At 32.3% G+C, this 12,341-nt stretch overlaps 1 long non-coding RNA gene across 4 annotated transcripts; it reads right to left on the bottom strand.

The window, feature by feature from the left end:
- Positions 1 to 8,122: 8,122 nt before the first annotated feature.
- LOC145559932 (uncharacterized) lies at positions 8,123 to 11,393 on the bottom strand. Of its 4 annotated transcripts, none has more exons than XR_014093032.1 (5): positions 11,254 to 11,393; positions 10,970 to 11,113; positions 9,689 to 9,907; positions 8,656 to 8,761; positions 8,123 to 8,559 (listed from the first exon to the last, which is right to left on the bottom strand). It is a non-coding gene; the product is annotated as an uncharacterized LOC145559932 (long non-coding RNA). The 4 variants fall into 4 exon arrangements; XR_014093034.1 differs by having other exon boundaries at positions 9,689 to 9,788; XR_014093035.1 differs by having other exon boundaries at positions 9,689 to 9,788; positions 10,974 to 11,113.
- Positions 11,394 to 12,341: the final 948 nt, after the last annotated feature.

The raw sequence follows: 12,341 nt of genomic DNA, 5'->3' as shown, positions 1-12,341 counted from the left end.
AGTTGTTGTACTCCGTAATAATACTTACCCTTTATTTATTCCGTATTAATTTTGTTAGCCATGTGTTATTTCAAGTGACTTCCTTGCAAAAGCCATGACTTTCACGATTATAAACAAATCATTAGTGAGCAGAATATATTAGCTTAACAGAAAATTTGCAATCACTTTTTTTAATTGACGTAAACATGCAATTAAATTAGAACCTATTATTTTGGATTTTTCTTTAATTATACCAACATAAAAAAGGCAACTACGGAGTCTTTTTTAAACCCTATTAGCGGTTGTTTATTAAAAACTAAAAAAATTATAAATTAAATGCAATCTCGTGGCGGAGGTAATGTGTAATCTGTGTATTCTAGCCAATCAGAATGCAGAGATAGTAGGTGGCTAACTTGAGGCAAATTGGAGGTGGTGCGTATAATTAAAAAAAATCGCAGTTAATGCTATATTAACGAAATACAGTAGGCTAATTTTGCATTGGTCATAAATAAAATTTTAGGTACTACATTGTAGTGAATCTTAGAGCATCCACATTCACTGGAAATTAGGGTCCCCATTTGACAAAAATATTGAAAATAGGGCATGATTGCTAAATAAAACCTCTCTTTACTTAACCCACCCTCTCAATTCAAAAAACCTAATTTTACCCTTTAATTTGCTTTTCGTTTTTCTTTATATGATCTTTCCCATTCATGTTTCTCTCCTCCACATAGTTATCAATTAATTAATTAAATTTAATTAGCATCACTAACATCAAGTTCACATATAAGGAAAAAAAATTACACAACATAGTCTACATAGATTAGGAATCGACTTATTTGATCATAAGATTTCATATAGTTGGGACAAAATAGTGTCCACTATTTCATACAATTTGTGTGAAACAATGAATATTATTTTGTTCAATTTGTATGATATAGTGGTTACCACTTTCTTCAAATTGTGTGATATAGAAATCCCTATTCCATTCAACTTGCACGAAAATCTCTAATTTTCAAATAAATTATATTGTTTGCTATTCTTACATAGCAATGAAAACTGCTCTTACAATGAATATGGGGTAATGGTGTTGAATTAGTAGTCTACGATGTAGGGTCATACTTAAATTAATATGAATAGACTTTATGCCCATATTATATACTTGTATTTCACAGTCATGCGCAATTCATTTATCTTTTAATTTTTCCGTTAATCGCTATAAAGAGAACTATCCCCTATTCCTCTTTTTATATTACTAGGCCTCTTAGCAAGAAAGAGGAATATGAAATAGTGATTGAATAGTAAAAGTAAGGGGTTGGGAGGTTACGTTAGTAAAGAGAGGTTACGTTTACAAAATATTTTTGAGAGGTTAATCTAATGGGAAGCCTTCAAAAAAATAGGTGAGCCCGGCCAATTTGCATAGTTGGATGCCAAATAAAAGGGAGAAAAGGTGGTGGGGTATAAAAAATAAGAGGGAGAAAAAGTGGTGAAGTATGGAAACATAGGAGAGATCGCATTAATTGGTCAACCGAACATTAGCAAAGTGACACGCTGTGAAATTTTGTTCAAGTTTTAATGGATATTTAATGGAGAATAAAGGAATGCTTCTAGAAGTCATGATTCTCATGAAGAAGAAGAAAATAAAAACTTATGCGGACTTAGTTCACAATAACGTTATTGTGGATTCAAGGTATATACGAGCGCAACTGACATTATTGAATATATTGACCCAATTGTAACATAGTGATTTACTGATCTTTATTAAAGGTGTGTGACCTTTGATATTATTGTGAGCCTGAATTAATACACACATTTCATACGCTCAGCCGATGTTATGTTAAACATGCCCTGTATATTTAAACTTTCATTAAAAAAAATTAGTCTTTTATAACCTTTAATTATAATATCACAATGATTTCATTTTAACGTAATAACATTTATTTTGACATAGTAAAAAAATTTGTTTGTAATAATACAACGACCTTAATGTCTTTAATATTAACGGTCCACGATAAATTAATGTAAGTCAAAACTATTTAGAGTGTGTATATGAAGAATGGAGGAAGAAAAGGGGAGAAAATTGCAGTGCCACCGCCAACTAAATAAGGAGCTAATTCAAGTTTATCAGCACGAGAAACAAGTCTCGTTTATCAAGGGGCTACGTCGTCATTTCCTTTGGGAAAGTAAGGGCAATTCTGACAATTGATGGTAACTGGTTTGGGCAGAAGTTAACTTCAAATTTCGTTGACTGTTAACTTGAATTTTGTTGACCGTGGGACGACGTTACTCGTGCAACTTTCTCTCTCCTCAGTAAAATTTCTCTCTCCTCAGTAAAAAGTTCCTCTCTCTCTTAAGGAGTATCACCATTATCGGTTTATCACCATTGGAGTCGATCTTTACACCTACAATTAAGTCGTGAAATTTTCAGAGGACTTGAGTCGATCTTTGCACCTGTAAGAACTTGTACCTGGCAATCCACCGTTGTTTGGAGCGAATTGGAGATTTCTTATAGCTTATTGCAACTGGTTTTAAACCAATTTTCTATTTAAATGTCATTTGATTGCGATTGGGATATCTAGTTAGGGTTGCAGAATCAATTCTAGTTAGGGGTTACGAATTAATGTTATTATTTGAATGAATCAATTATTTGCAATGGCGCGGGTTCTAGTTAGGTTTTCCGAATTAATGTTATTATTTAAGTGAATCAATTTGGTGGACTTCTATTTTGTTTTCGAATTAATGTCGCTGAATCAATTGTTTGCAATATCAGTGTCATTATCATATCTCGTTATTGTGTTTATTTCATCTGAGTACATCATGCGAATATTAAATATAGTTAGCTAAATTGTGAGTTTTTGGTGTTCTTATGTTGTCTGAAGTATTTGTAATATGGTAATAATTGGACTGAAAAGTGGAGGTGTGGAAGGTGGTGTATTTATTTAATAAAAATACGCAAGTATACTAATTTCAATTTCCATTTTTTTTTTTGTTTTTTAGAATTTTTAAAATGAATATTATATTTCGTGGGTGTTTTGAATTTTGTATGTATTTATTGTGTTTTTGAATGATTGGTTGAATGTCATGTTTTTGGATAGATTTTCATGGGGTGGGGTGTGGTATGTTGGCTAACTGAGTAAAAAGATGTGAGTTTGAGAACTAATACATTTCTAATTCTAAAATTTCTAAAAAGAATTTTTTGTTTTGATCTTGAAATTTTTCCATATATTGAATTTACTTCATCCTATACAATGAACCTGCTCAAACTTGATAATAAATCTTGAAAATGAACAAAGAATCAAATAATAAATCCAAAAACACATTCCATGTATTGATATTCAATATTGGACCGTTTAGTGGAGGTGTGGAAGGTGATGTATTTATTTTATAAAAATACGCAGGTATATGTGTTATTGTCCCTCCTAAATTACAACAATGGATATCGCACATTTAAAAGAAGATTGTTCCTGTGTTGATCTTGAGTTGGTATATAGCTTCATTTCTTTTTTGATTTAGTTAGATTAATCAATTAATTGATTTAGTTATCAATGTTTACCTGATGTTCTAGGTACTTGGTTGGTTTACCAAAAGGAAAAGGCATATTGATTAGGTATTGTGTATATGCACCCAGTAAGTATGTTATAGTTGGAAATGGTAGTGTACTTTTAATCTAATAATTGTGTGAGAAAAGGCTGACAGCGTGAGGTGTTGTAACACCCCAATAATTCTCTCTTAAAAACCTGTGAGAAACCTGTATATAACCTGAACAATTTCAAGAGAAAAACTAGCGTGCTACCGCCACGTGTTCAAACGTTAAGGCTATCTCAGAAATTTGCAGCGGAAAACCAAAACAGTTATAAATAAACTTCAAAACAAAAGAATTAAATCAAAATAAGTGTTACAAGTTGGAACCATTAAGGCCCTTATTCAAAACCCAATAAAAGTAGTAAGTGATTAAATCCAGTGTTCAAACAAATTCAAACCCAACAGAATTAGTGTCAAATAAAATCGAATTAAAATAAATTCAAACTTGCAAAAGAAATAAAATGCAAACAACCAACTCTCTACTCAAGATCCCAATATTACAAGTGTAAAAATTGGATCGTCATAGGTCATTGAAAGGCGAAGGCCATGACCAAAGAAAGACACACAAAAATCACGCAGTCAGCAAAGCCGAGTACATACAAGCTGCGAAATAAATTAAGAAAATACCTAACATGCTACTAATAATCAAGCACAAGCATCATTAAATACAAACTCAATTCATGACTCGATTATCAAATTTATTAAGACCTCACTAATTGATATTGACTGACTCATTTATTTATTTCATTGGATTTAGCAATAGACAAGGTTGTCCAACCCATGTCCCATTTGGAACATCAATAAAAGAAAAACTCCATGCCTCCTTTCGAAAACATCAATAAACATCCAACGAACATGGGCGCGACTCCGTGACCGTAGTTAGTATGAGATCTCACCTAACTCCTAGTTTTAGAAAAATAATATTTGAAATAGGAGACTCGTAGATCAGACGACCTCGATAAAAGTACACGGCTAATACCCCATGTACCCCAACCCCTGATTGTCATTACTCCAGATGTGCACCATTCTAGAGTTTTATTGCTCATCCATCTTGCACTTTACGTGATTTACCGATTTTTTAGACTTGGTGATGACTCATATACATTTCAATACAAACATCCCAAAAACAATTACATCAAACATGGCAAATTCTCAATTTAGATTCTTGATTTATTAGTGATAAACAACATTTATTAATTATTCCATTACTACCTCGGTGTATAAACACCTTGAGTGCATAAGGCACCCCAAAAACCTTAACCTCGTCTTACAAGACTTGAATTTCTCCTTTACTCATCCTGTTTACATAATCATGAATGAGTAATAATTTGATCTTTACACCAATCACATACCTTTGCCTTTAAGCGCACCTTGCATAATTAAAACACAAATAATACTTGGATTATAAACTAGTGCACATCATTTGAAATTCACAATGTATAACCAGAAAATTTAACCAAGTCAATCCTATACATGATACTAAGTTCTCGATCCGTCCTTAAACATGCACCTACAAGCAAGGTTTCGTAACTTGTACGTACCTTGTGTAAACAATCCGGTTGGCCACTTTAAAACTAGAAGTCGCCTTCTACAAAGTCCTCTCCTAAACCAAACAATTAGAAATAAATCAATACCAAAGCAATTAAAATTACAGCAATACTAAACTACTTTAAAACCTCTTAAATCATCAAAATAAAGCCTTTAAATTGTCCCCAATAATCAAAGTTAGTAATATAACATCCCAACTTTAAGTTTATATGTTAGAATTATGAAAATATAGTGTTTTATATCAAATTACAGCAACTTTAAAGTGGGTAAATAAATCTGGAATTTTGTTTTAAGTATATAAAATAACCCCGTAAGCATAATTACTTGAAATAGTCATTATATAGCAAGTTAGCGTGTTAAAAACCCAAGAATATATCAATTCAATGCAATTAGAGGCTTCAAAATAAAAGGTATGAAATCTGAAAATTATTTAAAGTTAGAATTTAAAGTTCAAATCTTTTTCAATCACAAAATACTCACAATAACTATTTTAAAGGTTTAGAAGCATAAAAACATGAAATTAACACCACTTGTTCATAAAAATTAAAACTTTAATAAATCTGAAAATTTATATATGATAAAATAATTATACTTTAATGTAATTTAAACATAGTATGATTAGATGACTTGATTAACACGTTATCAAGCCCTAAAACATGAAAAATCAATACTTTAAACCCTAAATTCATACATATACCAAATCTGAAATTTTATTTAATAATTTAGACATACGAAACCCATAAATTTATAATCTTTTGTAATTTATACATACTATTAAAGCCTAATAACAATAATTTTATAATTGAAATCAAATAAAAATTGAAGCTTTAATCAAAATAACAAGAAAATAAAGGAAGAGAAAGCAAGAGGAAAGAGAAGAGAGGAGAGGCGGACTGGCTGTGCGGCTGGCTGGAGGGCGGCGCGGCGGTCAGGCGGTGGCCGGAGTGGTGGTGCGTCGGTCCTGGGGCAGCGGCAGCGGCAGTTTCATTTTTTTTTTAGTGTGTTCGTGAAAGCAGGGAGAAGGAGGAGGAAGGTGAAAGCTTTTCTCCTTTTTTTTTACGTGAGAAGGAGGAGAAGTGTAAGGGTTTTGAGGGTTTTATTTGGGCTTTGGGTTTCCTAATTAGATTAGGAGTAACATTTGGGTTTTGGGCTATAATGTTAAAATTGTTTGTAAATTAGTAAAATATATTAGTTTACTTAAATTTTTTCATAAAAAATAATTTATTTAATGAAACTGACATAAAAATATTTGTAAGAATAATATATAAATAAATTATGATTAAGTTAAAAATATGGGGGATTACAGGTGTGGGAAGCTTGGACCATTGCACCCAGAGATGTTTAAGGTAACTGTGGTTTATTAGATGGGTTTTTTGCTTACGTTGTCTACAAGAGTCGTTTATTAGTGAATTATAGTCACCTTCGACTTGTTCATAGGATAACATCTTGACCGTTGGAGGGGCAGTAAAAGGCCGGGGGGAAGTTTTGAAACATTTTGCTCGTGGTAGCTCTAAGGTTTGTTGCCTACTCTGTTGATGTATGTGCCATAATTTGTTTTGGTCTTTGGGGCTATAATAAAATACCCGTTTGATGATGTACAGGCACCCAACTTGACATGCCGTATAGAGTCATTTGGTAGAATTTGTCAAAAGTTTGATGGAAGACGTTGGAGGTGGGTAAATGAAATGGGATTTGGTGGTTTAACGCATCTTGCCTCGTCAGGCATGCAATTACCCAGGCAATTGGCATATTGGTTGTTGACTCGTGTTAATCCTGTTAGTAAAATTCTTATATCTCCAGATGGTAAGGAATTTAGTCTGTCTCCTAATCAAGTGTATTGGGTGTTGGCCTTGGAATGATGGTGGGAAGACAGTCCCTACAAAGAAGAATATAACATCAAAATTAAAAGACAAGGTTGAAGCAATATGGAGCAAGTATGGGCAGTCGTGGGAAACTAGGTGTAATGGTTATGAGGGTAAGGTTTATACTAATAAGGGAATATCTGTGAATCCTAGGCTGATGGAACGACTGGAGGGTGAGTGGATGGAGGGTGAGGAAGTTGAATTCAAGACTATGTTTCTATTGATGTCCCTCCACATGGTACTATGTCCAACCCAATCACCTAGACTTTTAGCCGATCTTGTTCCTATGCTGACATGTGCACAAGATTGCATGGATTATGATTGGTGTGGGTTGGTGGTTTCAAAGTTATTAGGTAGTGTATCATCCTTTGCGCGTAAGTTTTATGTTAATGGTTATGCTAGAGGATCTGGAGGGTGTTTATTTGTCATTCATTGTGGTAAGATATCCACTAGCATAATTTGTCGTATTGTTTGATTTGTATTGTGTATTAATTGATTTAAGATGTGACCAGGTTATGTACTTGGACAAGATGAATATGGTGCCGCTACGATGGGGTGTTTTTCCTAGGATTAAACACTAGTACAAAATTAACCTCAAGTAACACCCAAAAAGTGTTACATAAAGAAGTAAAAGTGATATTATAGACAATAGGTAACACTTTATTGGGTGATACTTCCGCCCATGTTACCTAAAGTCTTATGTAACACTTTGGGTAACGTATGGTAACACTTTCAAATGTGTTACTATAAATCCTTTTATGTAACACTTTTTATATTATTAGTATCATTTTTAAAGTGTTACTTTTTATTTTTTATGTAACACTATTATCTTTAGTAACATTTTTCAAACATATGGTATCACTTTATCCGACATTATGTATCACTTTTTTGAACTAACGTAACACATTGTTAATTATTAGGTAACATATGTCAATCATCTTTTGGCATATGGTAGCACTTTATTCGATATTATGTATCACTTTTTGCAAACTAATGTAACACCTTATTATTTAATAGGTAACATTTATTATTATAATTATTATTATTATTTATTATTATAACATTCATTATAACTATTTTTTAATTATAAAAATAATATTAATATATACAACAACTATGAGTGAGATATTAATATACATGATAGACAACAATTTTGATTGAAATTATTTCATAAATCTTACAAAAAAATTTACAAACACCAATTTTAATGTTTGGCCAAACAATATAATATTCCAAACAAAAAGTGAGGAAATAAATACGAAAAACTTCAAAATTTCAAAAAATAGTCAGCGCGATAGCAGTAAACAACATTGATAAAGCAGCAGCTAGCTAGCAGAACGCATCAGCAGTAACAGAAGCTACCAGCAGACAACAGTATGTAGCAGCAGACAACAATAGCACACATCAGTGGTATCAAACAACAATAGAAGGAGTCAGCAACAGATAGTAGTAGCAGCAAAACAAACAGCAGTAGTAGCAGCAAAACAGCTGTAAAAGTAAGTGCTTCTTCTAGCATCATCACTTGTTATCCCAATCCTTCATCTTGATTTATTTGATCCTATGTGTGAATACATCATATATCAAACCACTAGAACAAAAATGAAAATGCAATAATAGGAGTTAGTGCTTTTTAAAAAAGAATACATTAACCTAGGACATGAACTGTTAATACTGAGTTACTAACCCTCATCCTCCCATATGGTAACTGTGCTAGCATTATCGGGTTTTTATGATCGACTCCATATTTTTTAAACCTACACAAATTCCATTATATTCATGTTGCCTCATACCTGCATTTTCCATCAAGTTAGTGAAGTAGTAAGAACTTCCAGACAATGAGACTAAAAATTTCATCTTGCGAGTTTTACCTTTTTACAGGCCATCTGTCAATAAACTCTCAAGTCAATGAGACTGAAAATTACATCTTGAGAGTAGTATAAGCACATGATGTCAAATTAACAATTCAAGCACTAATTAATATATTTTGGCAAAGTAATGAATGATTAAGACTATGATTGCTTAAGCATTCATCACCCTTCAATATAGCAACACAAGAGTAACAAATGATTAATTACGAGCAATTTAATATTACTTGAATATTATTTGCATTATTTCATAAGTATAAAGTTATAAACCCAATTGATGAGGGGAGCCAGATGCATAAGTTTCCTTTGATCAATAAGTTTTCTTTTTAAAAAAAACGCATTTCAATCCCCACCATTAACTTTAGCATACCTAACTAAGTTTGATTATCTCATAATTTATGGTAACTACCCTCATGAGAGCTCACACTACTTTCTTGAGGATAACAAAAACGTTATAATATCAACCAAAGATTCTTAATGCCTTTGTTACTAGAATTCTTTGCTTACCCGCTTAATTAAAGAAGCGAGATAATCTTTTGGAAAATATATTGAATTTGAAAAAAAAAACCAACAAAAATAGATGGTAGTCACCTAGAAAATGTGGTTTCAATTAACTAAAAGGTAGAAAAATGATCATTTTTACTAAGGGATAGATTAACACATTAAACATAGCATGAACCAAGCATAAAGCTCTTCAATGAGACACTAAATTGTTTGTATAAACATAGCTTTTTTTTTTTTTTAATTTTTTTTTTAATTTTTTTTCCAGTTGTAGTTACCTAGGATAATTTTTATTTGATCTAGTTCAAAATGAAAATTTAAAGCATCTAGAGTACAAAAAACATCTCATACCTAAAAATACATCAAAAGTGAACTCCTTTGCAATCCCATCCACCAATCTATTAGGCATTAAAGTGATTTGTTGCCAGGGAGACGAGGATAACAAGTGTTGCTGCCACAATTCAGAGCTAATATTTGAGATGACTATGATCAAGCAGTGATAGACCCGCCAAGTACTTGGCTTTTCTTTATTTGCATCCTTCATTAGCACTCATAGCTTTTAAATAAATCCTAAGTTTTTTTATAAGGTAATCACATTAATCAGAAAATATACTATACCCCATAGGCTTTAAATTTAGTTCAGAAAATCATACGCAGTTACTTTACAAGGTATTATTTCAATCCTACATGAGAAATATAGTTCAAATTCTCACTCAAATGCATCCTTCAATAGATTATACATAGTTTCACTGCAATGAAATAGGCTAATATCCATAATCAGAAATATCAGTTCAAAACTCAGCCAAAAAACAGGTTAATTTTCAATATAGCTTACTTTTACATCAGATAGTTGAACAAGCTATCCATACTCAATCTTAAGCAACATGTTATGCTCAGCAAAGCCAACAAGAAAATTAGTAAGAGAATTCTGATCATTACAAGATTATTTGAAGCTCACTATACATAGCTTACAGCTAATCAACTATGGAGAAAAATGAACAGAAGATAAGCATATCAACGGTCTAGAAAATTAGCAGCTGTTCCACGCTCACAAACAGAGTATTCGAAGGAGTCTACCACCAATCGAAGACTCGAATTCAGAAAATGACAGAATTTTTCAAAGAAATTCATCAATAAAGAAACTGAATTTGTTAGATAAGGTGGATTTTGACCACTGTATTCTTCCGAAAATTTTGCTACAGCTGGATAATTTCATGAGAAAATCGCAGCAACTATCAATATGTGATATAATCCAAGCATCGCATTTATTTACAAGCTAAAGCACATACTTATTCCCAGGCAGCAAACAGAACGAAATATAAGGTATATAATATTGACACCCAATATTACAACAATACATCAATATACACCCAATTTTGCAACAATACAACAATATATACACCGATATTCATGATTGATTTCAGCAAATAAGTAATGCAGGTACACAAAACAAAAGCTAATTTTTAAAAATGGGGAAGAGGAAATTGGAGAAGACATTCTTATAAAATTATTGATGCTTAAATTAAAATTAAATAAACCCACAGATTCAAGCTAAAATAATTTACAGATGAAATTAACAGATAGTTTCACAAATTTGAAAATTTTAAGCCTTAATTTAAAAAGAAAACACACCTACTTTCAATCTGAACCCAATGATTCGCTCATCCATTATGAGATGAAGGTTTTTCGCCCGGTTCAAGGGGGCACTATAGTCAGCCAGCGGCGGCGAGCTTATACAACCAGGTTGGTTAAAGAAAAGGAAACCCCAACGACCATCTAGATTCGGAAGCCGATCATAGTACTTTAGGGTTTATATGATAATCAATATGTATGTAGGAGACAGAAAATTGAATTTAATTAATTGACGATGAACCCTGGATTTTGAATTGCAAATCGGTGATTTAAAAAAACATTACCTCTTAAGCCGTTTCTAATCTTCAATAAAGAGGAATGCTCAGATTTGCGGAGGATCGAAGAAAGTTTAGAATGTAGTCGCTTCAATGTAGGAAAATATTAGAAAGTTGCTTCAATGATGGAGCATGAGCTTCGATAAGAACTTCATCGAACCATCAGCTTGACAGAGGAGAAAGAAGAAGAGTGAAAAAAGAGGCTAAGTTTTTTTTTTTTTTTTTTTTTTTTTAAGTCAATGAAAATAGGGTTAATTCCAAGAAAACCGTAGAGAAATTTAGAAAAAATGAATAAATAAATTAGTATTACCATAAAATGTTACTTATTTTAAAAGTGTTACTTTGTCATGTTACCTACGTTAAAAGTGTTACTTTAAGTGTCACCTTCTACAAAAGTGTTACCAGAGTGTTACTTATAAATTTATAATTATGCATTTCAAAAAGTGTTACCAAAAATATGTTACAAAAACTCAATTATGTACTAGTGAAAGTCTGAAATATGCAGGAAATTGGCTCAGTTCTAAGGCTTGATCGTCACTCCGCTGATGGAGACTTTGGTAAAATTGGGGTGAGTCTAGTACTGGACGATGTTGTTAGTGTTTTTTTTTAATTAAGTATGCTATTTCTTAACAAAGGTGAACAAATTTCAGATGATTGATGTTTCATATGGAGAGAGTTATCCCAAGGAGGCTAGGGATAGTAATGGTCCGAGTTTGATTCAGGTCTGCGATAAAATACTCTTATACTCAATTCAGAAGTAAGAGTAGCCACGAATACATGTGAATGTTATTGTTTTTTAATGTACAACATAACAAGGAGACCCCATACATATTCAAACCTCCTAAGGTTAGGAGGATTAGATGCGTGACAAATCCCTCTTTCATTTGTCCGGAATTCGCTGCCTGCGGAATCGGTCCTTTATACGGAGGTTAGCATGTTTAATAGTAATAAGTATTCATGAGCTGCTAATATGAAGTGTTTGTATTATTGTCTGTTTGTGTTGTACTCATATTCTTATGTTGTTGGACAGGTGGGTGAAAGGATATGCAATGTCCAACAAGAAACTGTGATGACTTAGTTGTATTGTAGCTTGCGCT

This window comes from Chenopodium album, chromosome 9 (genome assembly GCF_948465745.1).
Source record: "Chenopodium album chromosome 9, dcCheAlbu1.1, whole genome shotgun sequence".
In the NCBI taxonomy this organism is placed as follows: Eukaryota; Viridiplantae; Streptophyta; class Magnoliopsida; order Caryophyllales; family Amaranthaceae; genus Chenopodium; species Chenopodium album.
This window is presented reverse-complemented; position numbering and strand designations above follow the sequence as displayed.